General features: G+C 40.3%; 1 protein-coding gene across 1 annotated transcript in view; it reads right to left on the reverse strand.

Moving 5' to 3' along the window:
* Nucleotides 1-21,146, reverse strand: part of man1a1 (mannosidase, alpha, class 1A, member 1) — a 468,823-nt gene that overhangs the window by 312,370 nt on the left and 135,307 nt on the right. The gene's annotated exons all lie outside the window — the stretch shown is intronic.

Genomic DNA, 21,146 nt, shown 5'->3' on the forward strand with positions numbered 1-21,146 from the left:
ATATCTCAACTGTTTTGGAAATACGGAATAAAAGTCCTTCAACATTAAACAGTCAACAACATCCAATCCATCACCTCAGATCATCACACAGAATAATTCACAGTTGACAACCTTTTCATTTCCCAAGAAACAAAGATTCTGTGATTCTCCCAATTAGACTTTCATGGATCTTGAAACAAAAGTTGAAATACTAGATAAATTCTCATGTTTACATACTAGCCATTTATCTACAAAGGTCAGCCAAACAATTGACACAGTCTTATTAAATATTGAAGGAAGCAACATGAATGACATTTCTGAACTTTACAATGCTACTTAATCTCAAAAACATGCCCCACGTACTTTTTCATAACTGCTTATTGCAGCTTTTTCCATTCTGTTTTGCCCGTTGGGACCTCCAAAGAAATTGAGCAAAACAATCAAAGGATCAGCTGCAAATTGTAAAGAACATACCTGAGTTTTATGTTTCTTCATATTTAATTGTGGATAGTAACAGGGAAAGTATTGCTTTAGAAACCAAGAATCCTGGAAAGGATTGCTGTACTTTTTAAAAGCAAGTTACCTGACATTCATTTTAAGGACTGTTTACACTTTTTTTTCCCAAACTGTGGGGAAGTCTAGTTGCAGATGAACTGGAGTCAAGAGGTGGGTATGAATGGAGGTTTAGGCAGTAACAAGTAACTGATTGAAACTGGTCATTGTTCTTCAATCCAATTACAAAGGCCTTCTGTCTGCCAACAACTGTGTGATTGGCTACCAGGTAGCTGAACAGTGGGTGTGAATGTTTGAGTCAGAAGTGGTCAGATGTTCAGAAAGGAAGGAGCTGCCCTTTTTCTGCAGTAGACATTGCCAGTGTATTTCCCTCATCAGTTGCTATATGCAGTAGCTTTTAACCAATACAGAGACACAGCAAGTGTGATCAGTCACTGTACATCCTGCTAGCAATGTATGTATTTGGGAACCTCTTGATGGGCCAAACCTGTGGAGATGGACAACTAAACTGCCTTTCCAGGCTTTCCCTGTGGCCATTACACATTGTATTTGTTTCCGTCCGTATGAGTGTGTATAATGGGTATTTTAGAAGAGGATTATAGTTTTTAAACTAGTAATTGTAATGTTGACAGTTCAGAATTGTTTGCCTGTAGATAATATTTATTGCAGGTCAATAATTTCTAATTATTAAGTACCAAAACCGTGTCTGTGTTTTCTGTCAACGAGGTCTAAAACATGAGTGTAAACTGGAGAATTGTGTGAACTTTTATAAAATCTTTAACTTGCGTGAAGACCCTGTGAATAGCAGTGGCTTGATTTTCAGTACGTTACCCGAGTGAGGCGCAATAAATGCCACTCACATTAAATGAGGTTCCAGGTAGGTTTCGGTTCAACTGTGCCCCTCATGTAGATCAAGACAACAACCACTCCTGGAGTGAGAGCATAAAGCAGAATGCAATCCACGAGCCTCAGAAGCAGCAGCTCTAGCAAATTAGTGGCTTTGACATTGTTTTGAAGAACAATTACCTGATAAAACCAAACACTGACTGTCAGCATTAGTGTAAAATTGAAAATTATATATTCTGAATCAAACTGTGCTGCGTATATGTCTGTATTGATAAACTTCAAGTCTTCTGCCCCTGTAAATCACCTAGTACACAGGAGCAAACTCTTTGTTTTGAGTGGCCATATTAAATTTTGGTCACTATCAAAAGGCTTGCGCATTTATGACAAAAGTGCCTGCTAAATACGGATTAGCTTTAGTAGCCCAGTTCGGAATACAATTACTTGAACTCTGATCCTGTAAGATTGCTTTGGCTATGTTTCAAATTAAATCAATATAAAATGAATAGTTTTTAATCTGTTAAAACTTGAATGGCTGTTTGAAAAATAATTGCACAGCTCTCACTTGCTCATGGCAAATACTACTGTGCGTGGGACCATATTTGAATACAACCAACTATCAACCCAAAATATCAAAAAATTTTCAACATAGGATTTGAGTATTTTACACATTTGAAATTCATTGTTAGATTCAGATTGAAGGAATTTAATTTCTAAAGTTCATTTTAAAGGTCTACGCATAATAGATTAGAAACTAACTGTTAATCTTACATATCATCCATGTTGTAAAGTGTTCTATGAGCTTCACACAAGGTATGTACTCCACTTTCAAAAGAACAACACCTCTGAGCTATTTGAAGGTCACAACAGGAAAAAGAAAGGAAAACTACTGACAATTAATTATTTTGTTAGCAGCAGCAACACTATGAAAAATGCAGTCTGAAGTGGAACAAGTAGACATGCCAGACTTACTGCAAAAATAGTATCAATAATTCTTCTGCTGAGATTTTACCTCAAACTATCTGTAAAATAGTTGCATTTTGATATTAACAGAGCCGATTGTTTCAGAAATTGATTCTTGGTTGAGTTCTAACTCTCAAATCATTCTGAAGATAAATAGAAAAAGTTTGCGTATTCCCCAACCTCCTATGAATTTCTTCAAGTGAAGTCCAGGTTTTGTTAACTTGATTGCTGGATAGGAAGCCAAGTCCAACAGTTTTATGGTAAACTAAGCAGCTCAATCAAGTGATTAGCATTATTCCTTTCCTAAAACTTACATTTAATGGCTCTATAAATTCAGGATTTGGAAATAAATGATGTTTGGAAGAAATAAGTTGTTATAATTTGTTCAAGCAAAATTGGTGAAAGTTAGACACATACAACAGTGGTCAAGGAGATATGGCGTCACCCCTCATTGCTAAAAACATTATCAAGGAGATTGTTCAATGCAAATCTGAATTATTTTATCTAAATCCCTCAGTGTTTCTTCAGTATAAACCAGAAGAATTTGATTAAATTCAAAATCCTTAGAGACTAATCAGCTCCACTTTATTGGCATGATCTTTTTTTATTGGGAATGCACGCTGTTAAACACCAGAGGTTAGAAGGTTGATTACGCAGACTTCAACTATATAATTTTCTGGTCAGACCTTTATTTCAGCTCACAAGGTTTCCAGATTCCAATCCACTGATTTTTCATTTATTGCTATGTGGAATGTGAACTTTGCTGCAAAGGTCAATATTCGTTGCTCATCCCTAACTGTCTTTGAGAATGAATGGCACTTTAGACCATTTCAGAGAGCTGTTAAGTAATGGTTACATGATTACAATTAGACAAGCTCTTATTTCGAATTTCAGATTTTATTCAATTCAAATATCTTCTGCCATGGTGGGATTCAAATACATGTCAAGGGCAGTCATTCGCACCTCACCTTGTACAAAAAATATCTCGATACTGATGTGTTTTTAACAGCTTGTGGACTAAGAGATAGGTCATAATTTGAAACAGACTCAGGGAGCCATAAACTTTGCTTGGCTTGTGCTGAGAAAAAAAAAGCCCTTCATCTTGCACTCATTTGGACATTTTGCAATATTAATTTAAGGGAAGAACCAACATTTATCCTGCGTGAGAGAACAGTGTTGATTGGTAGATTCTGTCATTAAGAATGCACTTATTAATGCTGATTGAGAGCTAAATGTCAGCTTTTGTTTAAATTCTAAACCAGGCAGGTTGATTCTGATTGGTTCATTTCTCAAGGCAATGCCCTGAACAATCAATGGTCGTCACCTATTTTGTGGAATTCAAACAGGGGGTCACAGCCTTGTCATTAAACTAGTAACCAGAGACTCTGGGAATGTCCCAGGGATGCATGTCTGAATCCTACGATGGCAGGTTTGGGGAAGATGGTTAATGGTAAGTGTAAATAGAGGAGAATGACAAACCAAATATTTAATCCAGTCAACAGAACTGACAATGACATTTGTTTATCGATGTAATTTCACCATATGTTTTTATTCCTTAAAATAGATTACTCAATATGTTGTAGAAATTTATTCCAAATGTCTTTTAAGTTTGATGACTTGACAGCAAAATAAAGAGTTTGCATACGTTGAGACAAATACTGCAAGCCAAGACAAAATACTATGTATTCAAATGTGTAGCCATGACAACATGTTAGACTCATGGGCAAGGACTTTGTTAAAAATAATTACTCATTTTATTATAAGGGCTGATTTTAAATTCTCATAATCCTGCATCAGCTATGTTTATAAAAAAAAAGTGCTTGTACTAAACTCCGTTAAGCCTATCCATTATCTTCACATAATAAAGTCAGGAGGGCGATGGAATACTCCTTGCTTGCCTGAATGGCTGTAGCTTCAACAACACTCAAGCAGCTTGACATCAACCAGATCAACGCAGTCCACATGATTAGCACCATATCCACTAACACTCAGCAACAGCAATGGGTTTCACCTGTAAGATACAAACCAGAACTTCACCTGTTTCTTAGATAGCACCTTTCAAATCTATCTATCTATAAGCACAAGGAAACCAGATACATGGGAGCACAACCACCTGCCAGTTACCCTCCAAGATATCCTGATCCAGAAATATATTGTTGTTCCTTCAATGTCACCTGCTTAAAATCCTGGAATTCCCTCCCTAACAGTACCATGGGTCAACCCACAAGCAGGTGGACTGCGACATTTCAAAAAAGTAATCCACCACCATCTACTCAAAGGCAACTAGGGACAGGCAATATATGCTGGCCAGCCAGTGACGCCCATTTCACACAAATGAATAAAAAAAGGCTATAACAGCTAAGGTATTCAGTTTGAAATCTGCAACAGAAAATGGTAGATAAGAATTGACACATAGGTAGCTATGATCGTACAAAATAAGAAAGAAAGGGCACTTAGTGGCATAAGTTGCAGAAACATTTGCTTTCATTAAATTACTAGGAAGGCTACCTAGTATTTTTTCAAAAGAATAACTATGCTTCAGATCAATATCCAAGTTAAAATCACTCACCATATGTTCAATAAATAAGTGTGGAATTTTTTTTCTTTAATTTCTTTATTGTATATGATCTGACTAATGAACCTACAAACGCTCATTTGTAATTCAATGTTTTAAACTTTGCTGCCAAAAAACAGTTTGATTCAAAGTGTACATTAATTCATGAGAATATATAATTCAAATTTGAACAGATTTATCTATCTTTGACTATCATAACCATTTTTGTAATTAGAATTCTACAGCAAAATCATGCTATACCCTATACTCTACATATGAAAGCAAAGAAATATCATTTAGACTTACTTTGTTCCTGCATTTAATTTGACCAAGGAACTTTCGGAGGAGTGTGATCCAAGTCACATGCTACTCTACATTTTCCTTGAGCTCTTTTTCATGCTCAAAACCATCTAAATATTCTTTAAAATCTGCACTGGAGACCTGCAGCTGAGTGAAGTAGACTGACTGAAGGCTCTACAATAGTTTGAATTTCTCAAAACACCCAAGTTGAAACATAACCTGCCAGTCAACCCAAGTTCACTCTTGCATTTCAAGTGCCATAACATGTGATGCTTAAGGCATACGATAGGTTTAGGAGTTGCATACATTACTTGAAATTGTGGCTTACGTCCTTAGACTTGTTTTCCACAGGCTCTTGAGCACACATCATACATACATCACATTTCCACATCACTGCCAAAACAAATTTCAAAAAGTATGGAGAGCCCAATAAACCAAAACATACACTTCAATTTTGTACCAACTCAGTTCCATGCATAACTAAACTGGTCAGCTCAAAAAAAACCCCACAAATTTTCATTTCACTCCACTGCTGCTGACAAAACGGAGTGGTCAGGTACTATTCGAAACTGTGGATCTTCGTGATTTGTAGCTCTAGCCACATGTGTCGAAGACATCTCTGAAATGACTACCAGACTACTCTGACCCCTTGGCATCATGGCAGCCCACAAACCTACCAACACACTGAAACATCTCCTGTTGAACCTAAAAGGACCCCATACAACTAACCAGCAAAACAAATGTCATTTACAAAATACCATGCAAGAACTGTAACAAACACTACATCGGACAGACAGGTAGAAAACTAGTTACCAGGGTACACAAACATTAACTAGCCATCAAAAAATGTGACCCACTATCATTAGTATCCTGACATACAGACGAAGAGGGACACCACTTTGACTGGAACAACACATCCATCCTGGGACAAGCTAAACACAGAGACATGCATGGGAATTCCTAGAGGCCTGGCATTCAAACCAGAATCCTACCAATAAATACATGATGTGGACCCCATTTAGCAACCTCTGAAAAGAAGAACTGGAAATGATACCACCCACCTTAAGAGACCAAGACACACAAATCGAAAGCAGGACAGAACACCAATGCTTCACTGGAGACTCACTGATGAAGTTACCTAGCATGGTGATGAAACATCTGAAAACAAACCTTTCAGCTCAGCGAGCAAACTTACAACTTGAACTGTGGATCTTCCTGGGTAATGAAAATTTTTTTTTGATCAGTGAGGGAGTGCTGTTTAACCCCTGGAAATACTCGATCTTTGAAGACTTCCATTCAGCAATATTAGCATAGCATCTCTGCAAATCTCTCAAGACAAATATTACATAAACCTGTTAGCACCAAGCTTGCTTCACATATAATACAATCTGAGGGTTTCATTCAATTTCTTTATATTTTTCTCCCTGCAACATCACGTTTTATCTAGAACACAAAAGGTTTTAAGGTCTGACCTAAATCCACCCCATAATTGGACTGTAAGATGGGAAAACTAATCAAATAACTATGAGTGCTTTTTGGATATTGTTAGAACCACAAACACTACATCATAATATTCAGACAGTGCATTATGAAGTACATTCTGAGAGCTTAACAAGAGCTAGCAAACCTCAATGCTCCTGATATATATTACATGATTACTCTCATTAATTTGCCAGAATAGAACAAAAGCAGATATCGTAATCTAATTTTACCCTTTCTTCAGCAATCATGACATTGTAGAAAACAGATCAAATACAGTCACACATGGAACTTTTAGATTTAGATATCAGCTTTATTGTCACATGTACTCAAGTATAAAAGTACATGCATGCAGTGAAAAATTTTCAATGTTGCCACACATGGCACCATCTAAGGTACAACTACCTTGGCAGACAAACTTAAGAACACAAACTAGTTAGGAACACATTTAAAAGTTAAAAATTACAGTCTTTCTCAGTGTTAAATTGAAAAATAAAGTAGTAAAGCTAAAAGTTCAACCATTGCAGTTTTTCTTAAGTGCTTAGACATGCTGGAACTGCACTTCCTATAAGGGCTTAATCTCTTCCACTTTCACATGCTTTCATCACGCTGGCTCGGTCTCCCCGCTCTCATTGTCATTGTAGATGTTAGGGGACCCTCCATCGCCACACTGAGCTCACTCCTGGAAGCTCAGACTACCAAAGCTCCGAACCAGATGCCATCTGTGCTGGGTCTTGGCCTTTCCTTTGGTCCATGCACCGAGCATTGGAAAAGCACTGGACATTAAGCTGCCAAATTCAACCACCCCAATACCGCTGCCACTTTCCAGACAGTAAGTCAGGAGGAAAAAAAAGCTTAACAAAAGGATTAAAAAAATGAGGAAAGAAGAAAAAGAAAAGGGAAGAAGAGGGAGCCTACTCGCCTGCCATCTTGCAGAGATGCTGACTGACATGAGTCCATGCTGGGCCTACTCACCGCTGCCACAGTCAAGCTCTTTATCAAGAGGTAAGTAGAATATGAAAAAAAAAGGAGTGTGAAGAAAAGAAAAAGTAACAGAAAGAAAAGCAGACAGGCCACAGGCTCAGAAACCCTGCTCCACCAGTATTCACTGCACCTTTTAAAGACAATATTTGACAAACTAGGTACAACTGAATGATTTATTGGCTCACTTGTGAAGCAACTAGCAACTTCATGAACTCTTCACATCTCCTTAAAGTGGCCAAGAGAACACTTGGCCCATTATAAGATGACTACTTGCCATTTCCCATTGTATACTCATCATGTGGCAAAAGGCAGCATTGACTACAAAGGATACAAATAAATGGATAATAGTTTGGACAAAACAGATCATGGTCTCTATCTGACAAAAATCACCAGAAATGATCTATACCACTTCCCAATGGTCAGAAGGCTGATGGTTTTCAAACCATAACTCTCTTCTCTTGAGCCCTCCTGCTAACAGCTTTTTATCCTTCTGTATTCTTAATGGCATCAACGATCTGACGATTGCAAATCTCTTGCACTAAATATTAAGAGTCACTTTTTTCTTCTTTTGGTTGCTTGAAAGCAAAACAAAAGAATAATCAATTTGAATAAGAGAAAACAAAAATTGTCAGTAAAAAGTGTCTGTAAAATTGAAACAACTGAAAAGCTTTCATTTGACTGTAACTCTTCAAAGACCATGACATTGTCACTAAACTAATAATCCAAAACTCGAGACCAATGTTCTGGAGACATGGGTTGAATACACTCGATAGCTATAACAACCGTTATCAATTGTGGTAAAAACTCATCTGACACAGTAGCATTTTGAGAGAAGGAAATATGTCATTCAATCCTAGTCTGCAACTCCAGACTCTCAATAATGTGGTTGACTGTTAAATGTCTTCTGAAATGGTCTCATCCCACTGAGTTCGGAATGGGTAATAAATCTGGCCTAATTGAGGAACACAAACAAAGTCAGCAGTCTTTCATTTCAAAGTATTTTAAAGTATTTTCCGAATTGTCAGAACATACTCTTAGAAGATCACTTCTCATATTGAAGCACAAATGTATCACCTATTGCTTTAATTTAAATTAAACATTTAGTATTTCCACACAGGAATTTGCAGATTTGCTAATGTGACCCCCAGAAATTCACATTCTCATTTATATCAACTTGAGGGAATGGAATTAAACAGATGTTACAATTTTGTTGAATCCCTACTGAAATAAATTTAACAGCCTATTCTCAATAAAATCCTGTATTATTAATGCAATTAAAGGAAATGAAAAAATTGATAAAATGCCTTTTTTAATGAAAAAATGTTGTACCAGTGTAACACCTTAAAATTCTTTATATATATATAACTACACAATGTGATTAGAACACAGGAGAACTGTTTGCTTTGCTCTGGACTTTGTTTAACTGCTACCTCTAGCATTTCTTTGTAAAGCTGAAGTAGTGTAGATTCACTGGGACAGCTTGTGCACTTGAGGATCTAAAAATAACTTCAACCATAGTGTGAAGTTTATATCAGTTGACATTTTGGCTAATAATATTTGATTTCCACTCCAAATATTGGTATAATAAATAAACTAGAAGTACATAAAAGTACACAACCATCTTAATTCACAGCTACTTTTGAATTCCGTGAGCACAAGCAGATTAAAAACATAAATGGTTTTCCTTTTATCAAAAAACCTGGTAACTGGAAATAAAAGTCCAACTTTGATCTATGTATATACCCAGTGTAAATGTTGCTTTCCTCGGGTTCACACTCAAACTAGCACTTTGAGATTTAAGATTTCTCAAGAAAGGAAGGCAATTGGAAATATAAACTGGTCTTTTGTTAAAATAAATAGTGAGAGCAAGGTGGTGAGAGTTGGGAAGAGAATGCTTATCTGAACACAAAGGGATAGGTAGCAGCCAAGCCAGAGAGGAGGACAGTAATCTGTGCTGGCCAGAGATGTGATGGGGGAGTCTGGAATTGAGTCATCGAACATGGAAGAGTCAGACTCTTCAGTCCAACTCACCTGTGCCAACCAGATATCCCCATCTGATCTCATCCCATTTTGCCAGCATTTGGGTCATATACCTCTGAACACATCCAAATGCCTTTTAAATGTTATAATTATACCAGTGTCCTCCACTTCTTCTGGCAGCTCATTCCACACACACACACACACACACACACACACACACACACACACACACACACACACACACACACCCATTTGTGAAAACGTTTCCCCTCAGGTTTATTTGAAATCTTTCCCCTCTCACCTTCAACCTATGCCCACTAGTTTTGCACTTTCCTACCCTGGGGCAAAGATCTTGTCTGTTGACCCTATACATGCCCCTCATGATTTTATAAGCCTCTGTAAGGTCACATCTCAACCTCCCATGTTGCAAGGAAAATGACCCCACGGTGGCTCAGTGGTTTGCACTGCTGCCTCACAGCGCCAGCCTCCGGCGACTGTCTGTGTGGAGTTCGCCCATTCTTCCCTTGTCCGCGTGGGTTTCCTCCAGTTTCCTCCCACAGTCCAAAAGTGTGGGGGTTAGGTAGATTGGCCATGGTAAATTGTTCAGTGTTAGGTGTAGTAGTTAGAAATGGGTCTGGGTGGGTTACTCCAGATGGTCAGTGAGGACTGGTTGGGCCGGAGGGCTCATTTCCACTATGTAGAGAATCTAATCTATTCACCCTGTCCCTATAGCTCAAACCCTCCAGTGCAAATAGGAATGATATATGTGCTGCTCGTTCCTCTCAAACTGGTAGAAAGCCAAATCCTACATTCAAGGGACCCAGAAGATTCCACTGTAAACACAAGCAGAAATTCCAGAGCTCCTTTCCAGAAGGCAAGCTGGATGGAACTCATGAGAAGAGGTGATAGAACAGCACCTCTGTTGTGAATTTTACTGGTTCAAGCCTTTCTCCCCCACCTCCCTCACTTTGCAGTTCCTTGCTGACATTTTGCATTACTTTCTGTTGTAGATATGTGATTCACATTCTATTTCTATTGATTTGTTTCAACGTAAATTCAGCAATTAGTAACATGAAAAATCAGCTTTGATACTTATCCCTCAAAAACTAAAGGCACCTTATGCACAAGAATTCTGAAAACTGAGATTTTTGGCTAGAGGTTTGGGTTGACTTTGACATGAAGTTGAGTATTACTTGAGTATATACAGTATCTCCTGTTACTTCCTCTTCCCACCAGTTTGCCTTGAGCAAGTAGTTGGAAGAACAAATTCTTAGCATGCCAATTCTCTCAGAAAACCTTGGATACTACAATAACAAAATCCATTTAAACATTACAAACAAGAGAATCCAACATACAATAGGTTCCCAATTCTACTGGCTCAACTGCAAATTTTAATTTTCTAGGAAATTCACAACAGTTGGCAGATTTTGCCAAACCAAACTTCAGTATTGCAATCCACTTTAATGCACAAAACACTGATAAATTTAAAGTTCTGCCAAGTTGATATCAAGACTGAGCAACTATAATAAGCTGACACCTTTTCCAACTGTCTTCAGCTATGCTGGTCCTGAGTAATGAAAATCCCTTTCTCAACCTCACCAAATCCTTTCCTCCTTTAAAGACACACCTTAAGATTAGATTAGATTACTTAGTGTGGAAACAGGCCCTTCGGCCCAACAAGTCCACACCGACCCGCCGAAGCGCAACCCACCCATACCCCTATATTTACCCCTGACCTAACACTACAGGCAATTTAGCACGGCCAATTCACCTGACCTGCACATCTTTGGACTGTGGGAGGAAACCGGAGTACCCGGAGGAAACCCACGCAGACACGGGGAGAACGTGCAAACTCCACACAGTCGCCTGAGGCGGGAATTGAACCAGGGTCTCTGGCGCTGTGAGGCAGCAGTGCTAACCACTGTGCCACCGTGCTGCCCTAAAAAACTAACCTCATTGGTGAAATATTTGATCATCTATTCCTGAAATCACCTGATGCAATTCAGTGTCCAATTATGCTTGATGGTACTCGTATAACATGTTTCACACACTGCATTTAACCAGAATTTAATTTTGATAACATTGTGGCTTGGCAACCACTGCAACCATTGTTAGATTACTGCATTCAATCCTGGTCTCCCTGCTGTAGGAAAAGTGTTATGAAATTTGAAAGGGTTGAGAAAAGATTTACAAGGGTATTGCCAGAATTGGAGGATTTTAGCCAGACGGAGAGGCTAAATCAGCCAAGGTTATTTTCCCTGGGAATGTCAGAGACTGAGGCGTGACCTGATTGAGATTTATAAAATCATGAGGGCCATGGATAGGATAAATAGACAAGACTTATTCCCCAGGGTAGTGGAATCCAAAACTAAAGGGGATAGGTTTAAGATGAGAGGGGCACCTTTTTCCATGCAGAAGGTGGTGAGTACATGCAATGAGCTTACATTTAAAAGACATTGTACAGTTACAAGGATATGAAAGGTTTAGAGGGACATGGACCAAATGCTGGCAAATGGAACTAGGTCAGTTTAGGATATCTGGCTGGTGGTGTGGACGATTTGGACCGAAGGATCTGTTTCCTTGCTGTACAGCTCTATGACTCTACTACCTGGAATCTCACTAACATTGCAATGAATGTAAGTTGTGAAGCCTGTTGAAAACCAAAGTATTTATCCCGGTCAAAAGTGCACCTCACGTACGCTAGTTTTCATTTTGCTTCATTATTTATGGAGAAAGTGGTCAAAACATTAGTAAGCCTGCATTTTGGTGTTGACACCAGAAGATAAGAAGTTGCTACACAGTCAGTTTCAAGCTACTTATGTTAGGGCCCTTACAAAATGCCGTTCATGTTGGTATGCTGGTCCATTTCTGTCATGTCTTGCTACCTACTGTTTCATCAGAAATCCACCTTTTAATCAGTTTGCTTCATGCCACTAAATTAGAGAAAGATAATTTAGCTTGATGATTGTACTCTATGAATACATTTTAAATCAATAGGGACATGATTTGCGAATTCAAACTGACTACATAATGTAATCATAGAGTCAAATTGTGAAAGTACACATTCAAACTCATTCTGATCAGCGGCTTCTGGCTGGGTTTGAGAAATCAGTATTGACAGTGGTAACAGGCCATTTTATTTTTTTTATCTTACACAAAGTGACAGCTAAAGATTTTGGGGTGAATTTTTTGATCCGTCTAGCAGTGTGCACAATGGTGAAAAAGGTTGGGAAAAAATTGCAAGAAGGAACAACTGGAATATTGCGAGAGAGACAGAGGGGGAGAGAGAGAGAAAAAAAAATTCGGTCTTAGCTCTCAAGGTTTATTTGATTTGAATTGAATTGATTGTCACATGTACCAAGACACAGTAAAAAATCTTTGTCTTGCAAGTAATACAGGCAGATCACATAGTTAATTAGAATAGACAAGTAAATAATAGATAAACAGCAGCAAAAACAAAAACACAAATACAGGCAAATGCTAAGACGTTGCGAGTTCATTCAGTACACTAACAACAGTTGGATAGAAACTATTTCAAAACCGACTGGTGAAGGTGTTCAGGCTTTTGCACCTTCTCCCCATGGTAGAGGTTGTAGAAAAGCATTACCAGAGTGGGATGGATCTTTGAGAATGCTGATGGCCTTTCCTCGACAGTGGGCTTGATAGATGGATTCTACAGATGGAAGGTTACTATCTGTAACCGCCTCTGATCTCGAATGGTACAGATGCCACACCAGGTAGTGATACATCCAGACAGAATGCTCTCGGTGGCACACCTATAAAAGTTGGCAAGGGTATTCGCCGTCATGCCAAATTTCCTCAGATGCCTGAGGAAGTAGGGACCATGTTGGGTCTTTGTAACCAGTGTTTCCACATGAAGAATCCACGAAAACTTGTTGATGACCACTCCCAGGAGCTTGATACACTCCACTCATTCCGCCTCTATGCTGTTAATGTGTAGGGGGTTATGGGTAACATCCTGCCAAAAGTCAATAATAAGTTCCTTGGTTTTGCCAGCATTGAGAGCTAGGTTGTTCTCAGTACACCATTTTTCCAGGTCTTCCACCTCCCATCTAGTCTGTTTCGTCGAATTGGTGACTTCCTCATTACTAAGCATGTCTCTCTTTACTTCCATGCAATTGCTCCTCATTTTTAGCTCAGCTCATCTAACCTGTATGCCAACTCTCGCTCATCCTTCCCTCAGAAACTAGACAGTGCCAATTTCTGAGAGGTCAGAGCAGTTAACTTGCAGTTGCATCTTATCACTTGCTTGTTTAAGCATTCATCCAACTCTGTCCTCACCTGAATGGCCCGGCATGTTCCATGAATTCAAAATCCCTTCATTAATGCAAGGCTCAGTAAACTCCAGCCTCAGTGCATTATCATACCTATGGTTGGTCCTACTCTCATGCCACTTCAGCTCTTTACTTTGGAGCTGAAGGTCACCCATCATTTGCATACTTCTGTCAGGTCACTTTATATTCAGTGACACACATGCATTTTGTACATCTTCACAGGATGTATCTTATGTCTCTTAGTTTCATTTCTTACCACTAACTCTCATTATGATTATTTGGAGACCACCAGCCTCTGTGGGGTGCAGTGCCTTTAATCGCTTTGGAAAAACAGGCAACATGTCACTGTTGGGAGCACTAAACAGTCACGAGAACGATCATATTGCTGTATCGCACCTTGTTATATGTCAATGTTATATTTCGAGCATAATGTTACTTATGCAGCAAACGTGAACCACATGAATTTCACTTGAAAAAATACTGACTGAAAATCTCAAAGTTGAGCCCTAAAATCTATTTTCAGAGTCAGCACCAATGTCAACATTAAATTCAATTACTGATTTCAATCATCCGAACCATTGCCACCAAAAAGCTAAAATCTGAAGCTATAACTGCAAGTTGAACCAGATCAAGCCAAACTATTTTTGCAAGATCTCCTTTAAGTAAATGCGAATTATTAAATCTTTTCTCGGATTTAACCATTATGGGCCAGTGAAAGAGTCACATATTAAGGTCTTTTGTTAATGATCATCGCCAGGATGCATACATCTTGAAACCATTTTAAGCAGATGAGATGGCTAGAGAAAGCTTTCATACAATGCAGGATGTTTGGTATAGTACTTATATTTAGTGAAATTTTATACACATTTATATACGGCTCAAAGGTAGAAAACAGAGGATGGTGGCGGAGGGTTGCTTTTCAGACTAGAGGCCTGTGACCAGTGGTGTGCTACAAGGGTCGGTGCTGGGTCCACTACTTTTCATCATTTATATAAATGATTTGGATGTGAGCATAAGAGGTATAGTTAGAAAGTTTGCAAATGACACCAAAATTGTAGGTGTAGTGGATAGCGAAGAGCGTTATTTCAGATTACAATGAGATCTTGATCAGATGGGCCAATGGGCTGAGAAGTGGCAGATGAAGACCAATTTAGATAAATGTGAGGTGCTGCATTTTGGGAAAGCAAATCTTAGCAGAACATATACACTTAATGGTAAGGTCAGAGGGAGTGTTGTTGAAGAAAAAGACCTTGGAGTGCAGCTTCATAGTGGAGTCGCAGGTAGAGAGGATCGTGAAGGCAGCATTTGGTATGCTTTTCTTTATTGGTCAGATTATTGAGTACAGGAGTTGAGGGGTCATGTTGCAGCTTTTTAAGACATTGGTTAGGCCACTTTTGGAACATTGAGTGTGTTCTGGTCTCCTTCCTATTGGAAGGATATTGTGAAACTTGAAAGCATTCAGAAAAGATGTACAAGGACATTGCCAGGGTTGGAGCATTTGAGCTATAGGGAGAGGTTGAATAGGCTAGGGCTGTTTTCCGTGGAGCATCAGAGGTTTAGAAAATCATGAGGGACATGGGTAGGATACTAGACAAAGTCTCTTCCCTGGGGTGGAGTCATCGAGGAAAGGAGGGCATAGGGTTAGGGTGATATAAAAGAGACCCAAGGGGCAAATTTTTCACGCAGAGGGTGGTACGTGTGTGGAATGAGCTGACAGAGAAAGTGGAGGAGGCTAGTAAGTTACAACATTTAAAAGGCATCTGGATGGGTATAAAATAGGAAGGGTTGGAGGGATATGAGCCAGGTGCTGGCAGGTGGGACTAGATTGAGTTAGGATATCTGGTCAGCATGGACAGGTTGCACCAAAGGGTCTGTTTCCGGGCTGTACATCTCTATACCTCTAAGAACTGTTTAGAAAATACAAATAAAATGGCCAAGTTGCATATTTTATTGACATTCTTGGGGGCTGGTGGTGGTGGTGTGAGGGGGGGTGGGAGAAGAGGGGGTCAGACTGAACTATTGTTTTAATGGGGTGTATTTCCTGAAGTATATCTGTTTAGTTTGCTGCATTTCCCATGTTGCTGGATAAACAATTAATAGCAGAATTTCATGAGCTTGCAAATAGTACAGAACAAAAGCAGAAAAAAAATTGAACATTAATTCAGCAAACATTCATTATGTTTTTATCCTTTAGGGTTACACACATGGAACTGGAGATACCAACTAGGGATGATTTTTTTTTTGTCAAGAATGAGGTACATATTTGTAAACCCATTTAAAAATTAATTGCAAGCACTCCTCGATATTCTTCGGTTTAGTTCTGTTAATTTGACATTTCTTTCCCTTCTTTACTCGGTTTTGTGTAAGGTCTGAAAAACACCTCAAGCCAACTTGTAAATGTTTAACTGTGCAACAGGAATACACAAATTAATTTTGCAGCACTAAACTAACCAGAGAACAAACAGTTCTTCTAAGATTGTGCAAGGAAATGCTCTGATCTGCTTCTGCAGCTACAATTGCTTTTTGTTATCTTTATAAATGATCTAGAGGAGGGGCTTGAAAGCTGGGTGAGTAAGTTTGCGGATGACACAAAAGTTGGTGGAGTTGTGGATAGTGAGGAAGGATGTGGCAGGTTACAGCGGGATATAGACAAGTTGCAAAGCTGGGCAGAAAGGTGGCAAATGGAATTCAATGTAGCTAAGTGTGAAGTCATTCACTTTGGTAGGAGTAACAAGAAGATGGATTACTGGGCTAATGGTAGGCTACTTGGTAGTGTGGATGAGCAGAGGGATCTTGGTGTCCATGTACACAGATCTCTGAAAGTTGCCACCCAGGTAAATAGTGCTGTGAGGAAGGCATATGGTGTACTGGGCTTTATTGGCAGAGGAATTGAGTTCCGGAGTCCTGAGGTCATGTTGCAGTTGTATAAGACTCTGGTGCGGCCTCATCTGGAGTATTGTGTGCAGTTTTGGTCGCCATACTATAGGAAGGATGTGGAGGCATTGGAACGAGTGCAGAGGTGGTTTACCAGGATGTTGCCTGGTATGGTAGGAAAATCGTATGAGGAAAGACTGAGGCACTTGGGGCTGTTCTCATTGGAGAAAAGAAGGTTTAGGGGAGATTTGATAGAGGTGTACAAGATGATTAGGGGTTTAGATAGGGTAGACACTGAGAACCTTTTACCGCTAATGGAGTCAGGTGTTACTAGGGGACATAGCTTTAAATTAAGGGGTGGAAGGTATAGGACAGATGTTAGGGGTAGATTCTTTACACAGCGGGTTGTGAGTTCATGGAATGCCCTGCCAGTAGCAGTGGTGAACTCTCCCTCTTTATGGTCATTTAAGCGGGCATTGGATAGGCATTTGGAAGTTATTGGGCTAGTGTAGGTTAGGTAGGATTCGGTCGGCGCAACATTGAGGGCCGAAGGGTCTGTACTGCGCTGTATTTTTCTATGTTCTATGTAATACTTCTAAGGTTGGACCAGTTCAGATTCTGGTTAATAGTAACCACAATAACAAAGGATGTTGTTAGGAGGGCATGTAATTAAGGCAATGCTCTTGAATGCCAAGATTCAGTGGTGAGATTCCCTTTAGTTGGTGATGGTCATTGCCTGGTATCTGTCATGTGAATGTTACTTCTGACATGCAAGGCCAAGCCTGGACATTGTCCAGGTCTTGCTCATATGGATACAAACAATTGAGGAATTGCAAATGAGCTCATTGTGCAAGAAACATTCCCACTTCTGATTTTATTACAGAGGGAAGGTCACTCATGAAGTAGCTGAGGATGGTTAGGCCTAGGACATTACACGGAGGAACTCCTGGAGAGATATCCTGCAAGGGAGATGACTGACCTCCAAACAAATACAATCATCTTTCTTTGTTCACGTATGACTCGAAACAATAGGAGGTTTTCCCCTGAATCCTTCTAGAACATAGAACAGTACAGCACAGAACAGGCCCTTCAGCCCACGATGTTGTGCCGACCATTGATCCTCATGTATGCACCCTCAAATTTCTGTGACCATATGCATGCCCAGCAGTCTTTTAAATGTCCCCAATGACCCTGCCTCCACAACTGCTGCTGGAAACGCATTCCATGCTCTCACAGCTCTCTGTGTAAAGAATCCACCTCTGACATCCCCTCTATACTTTCCTCCAACCAGCTTAAAACTATGACCCCTTGTGTTAGTCACTTCTGCCCTGGGAAATAGTCTCTGGCTATCGACTCTATCTATGCCTCTCATTATCTTGTATACCTCAATTAGGTCCCCTCTCCTCCTCCTTTTCTCCAATGAAAAGAAGTCCGAGCTCAGTCAACCTCTCTTCATAAGATAAGCCCTCCAGTCCAGGCAGCATCCTGGTAAACCTCCTCTGAACTCTCTCCAAAGCATCCACATCTTTCCTATAATAGGGCGACCAGAACTGGACGCAGTATTCCAAGTGCGATCTAACCAAAGTTTTATAGAGCTGCAACAAGATCTCACGACTCTTAAACTCAATCCCCCTATTAATGAAAGCCAAAACACCATATGCTTTCTTAACAACCCTGTCCACTTGGGTGGCCATTTTAAGGGATCTATGTACCTGTACACCAAGATCCCTCTGTTCCTCCACACTGCCTAGAATCCTATCCTTAATCCTGTACTCAGCTTTCAAATTTGACCTTCCAAAATGCATCACCTCGCATTTATCCAGGTTGAACTCCACCTGCCACCTCTCAGCCCATCTCTGCATCCTGCCAATGTCCCGCTGCAGCCTACAACAGCCCTCTATATGTCAACAACACCTCCAACCTTTGTGTCGTCTGCAAACATGTTGACCCATCCTTCAATCCCCTCATCCAAGTTATTAATAAAAATTACAAACAGTAGAGGCCCAAGGACAGAGCCCTGTGGAACACCACTCACTACTGACTTCCAGGCAGCATATTTTCCTTCTACTACCACTCGCTGTCTTCTGTTGGCCAGCCAATTCTGTATCCAAACAGCTAGGTTCCCCTGTATCCCATTCTTCCTGACCTTCTGAATGAGCCTACCATGGGGAACCTTATCAAATGCCTTGCTGAAGTCCATATACACCACATCCACAGCTCGACCCTCATCTTTTCTAGTCACATCCTCAAAGAGCTTGATAAGGTTTGTGAGGCATGACCTGCCCCTCACAAAGCCGTGTTGACTGCATTTAATCAAGCCATGCTCTTCCAGATGGTCATAAATCCTATCCCTCAAAATCCTTTCTAACACCTTGCAGACGACAGATGAGACACTTACTGGTCTGTAATTGCCAGGGATTTCCCTATTTCCTTTCTTGAAGAGAGGAATTACATTTGCCTCTCTCTCATCCTCAGGTACGACTCCATTGGAGAGCAAGGATGAAAATACCTTCACAAGTGGCATTTCTCGTTTCCCAAAGCAGCCGAGGACAAATCTGGTCCAGGCCTGGCAGCTTGTCAATCTTAACGTTTGACAAAATTTTCAGCCACATTAGCTTCCTCTATCTCTATCCATTCCAGCGTACACACCTGCTCTTCAAAGGTTTCATTCACTACAAAGTTTGATTCTTTCATAAAGACAGAAGCAAAAAACTCATTTAGGGCTTTCCCTACCTCCTCAGACTCTACACACAAATTCCCTATGTATTCCTGATTGGCCCTACTCTTTCTTTGACCATCCTCTTATTCCTCACATAAGTGTAAAATGCCTTTGTGTTCTCCCTAATCCGTTCTGCCAAACTTTTCTCGTGCCTCCTCCTGGCTCTCCTCAGACCATATTTGAGCTCCTTCCTCGCCTGTCTGTAATCCTCTAGAGCTGAGCTTGATCCTAGTTTCCTCCATCTTACGTAAGCTATCTTTTCCTTTTTGACGAGAAGCTCCACCGCTCTCATCATCCAAGGTTCCTTTCTCTTACCCCTTCTTGCCTGTCTCAGAGGGACATATTTATTCATCACTTGCAACATCTGTTCCTTAAACAGTCTCCACATGTCTATAGTGCCTTTACCATGGAACAATTGCTCCCAGTCCATGCTTCCTAACTCATGCCTAATTGCATCATAGTTTCCTCTTCCCCAATTAAATATCTTCCCATTTTGCCTAATCCTCTCCTTCTCCATAGCTATGTAGAATGTGAGGCTGTTGTAGTCACTATCACCAAAATGCTCTCCCACCACAAGATCTGATACCTGTCCCGGCTCGTTTCCGAGCACCAAGTCTAGAATGGCCTCTCCACTTGTCGGCCTGTCAACGTACTGAGTTAGAAAACCCTCCTGAACACACCTTACAAAAACAGCTCCATCCAAACCTTCTGCTCGAAGGAGGTTCCAATCAATATGGGGAAAGTTAAAGTCACCCATTACAACAATCCTACTACGTCCACACATTTCCAAAATCTGCCGACCTATGCTTTCTTCCATCTCCCTGCTGCTATTGGCGGGCCTGTAGTAAACCTCTAACGAGGTGACTGCTCCCTTGCTGTTCCTAATTTCCACCCATACTGACTCGGTAGGCAGATCTTCCTTGACAATGGAAGCTTCTGTAGCTGTGATACCCTCTGATTAGTAGTGCTACACCCTCTCCTCTTTCTCCCCCCTCCCTATATTTTTTTTAAATGCTCTAAACCCTGGAACATCCAGCAACCATTCCTGCCCCTGAGAAACCCATGTCTCTTATGGCCACAACATCATAGCACCAGGTACTGATCCATGCTCTAAGTTAATCACTTTTTTTCCTGATACTCCTTGCGTTAAAGCAAACACGTTTTAACTGATCCCTTAGTTCCATCTCAGGAAAATCCTTCCCACTAGCTGGTCTACCTCTCACTATTGCCTCATCTGCATCAACTCTCACCTCTGGTATACAGCTCAGGTTCCCACCCCCCTGCCATACTAGTTTAAACCTTCTTGAACGACTCGAGCAAACCTTCCACCCAGGACATTGGTCCCCTTCCAGTTCAGATGCAACCCATCCTTCTTGTACAAGTCCCACCTTCCCCAGAAGGCATCCCAATTATCTACATATCTGAAGCCCTCCCTCCTACACCAGCTGCGCAGCCATGTGTTAAGCTGTGTCCACTCCCTAATTCTCCCTGTTATGATTCTAGTTTTGTTAGAGTTCATTAGTTGCCTTGCTAGTCGTCTTATGATGTAGCTTCACCGGGTATAGACCATATTCTGAATGGTGGACTGCTGATGAAACAGCTTCAGGTTGGAGTGTTGTTCAACTGTTATTCTAGAACAACTGGCCAGACTGTGAGAAGAGCT

Source organism: Hemiscyllium ocellatum, chromosome 3, assembly GCF_020745735.1.
Source record: "Hemiscyllium ocellatum isolate sHemOce1 chromosome 3, sHemOce1.pat.X.cur, whole genome shotgun sequence".
Lineage (NCBI taxonomy): Eukaryota > Metazoa > Chordata > Chondrichthyes > Orectolobiformes > Hemiscylliidae > Hemiscyllium > Hemiscyllium ocellatum.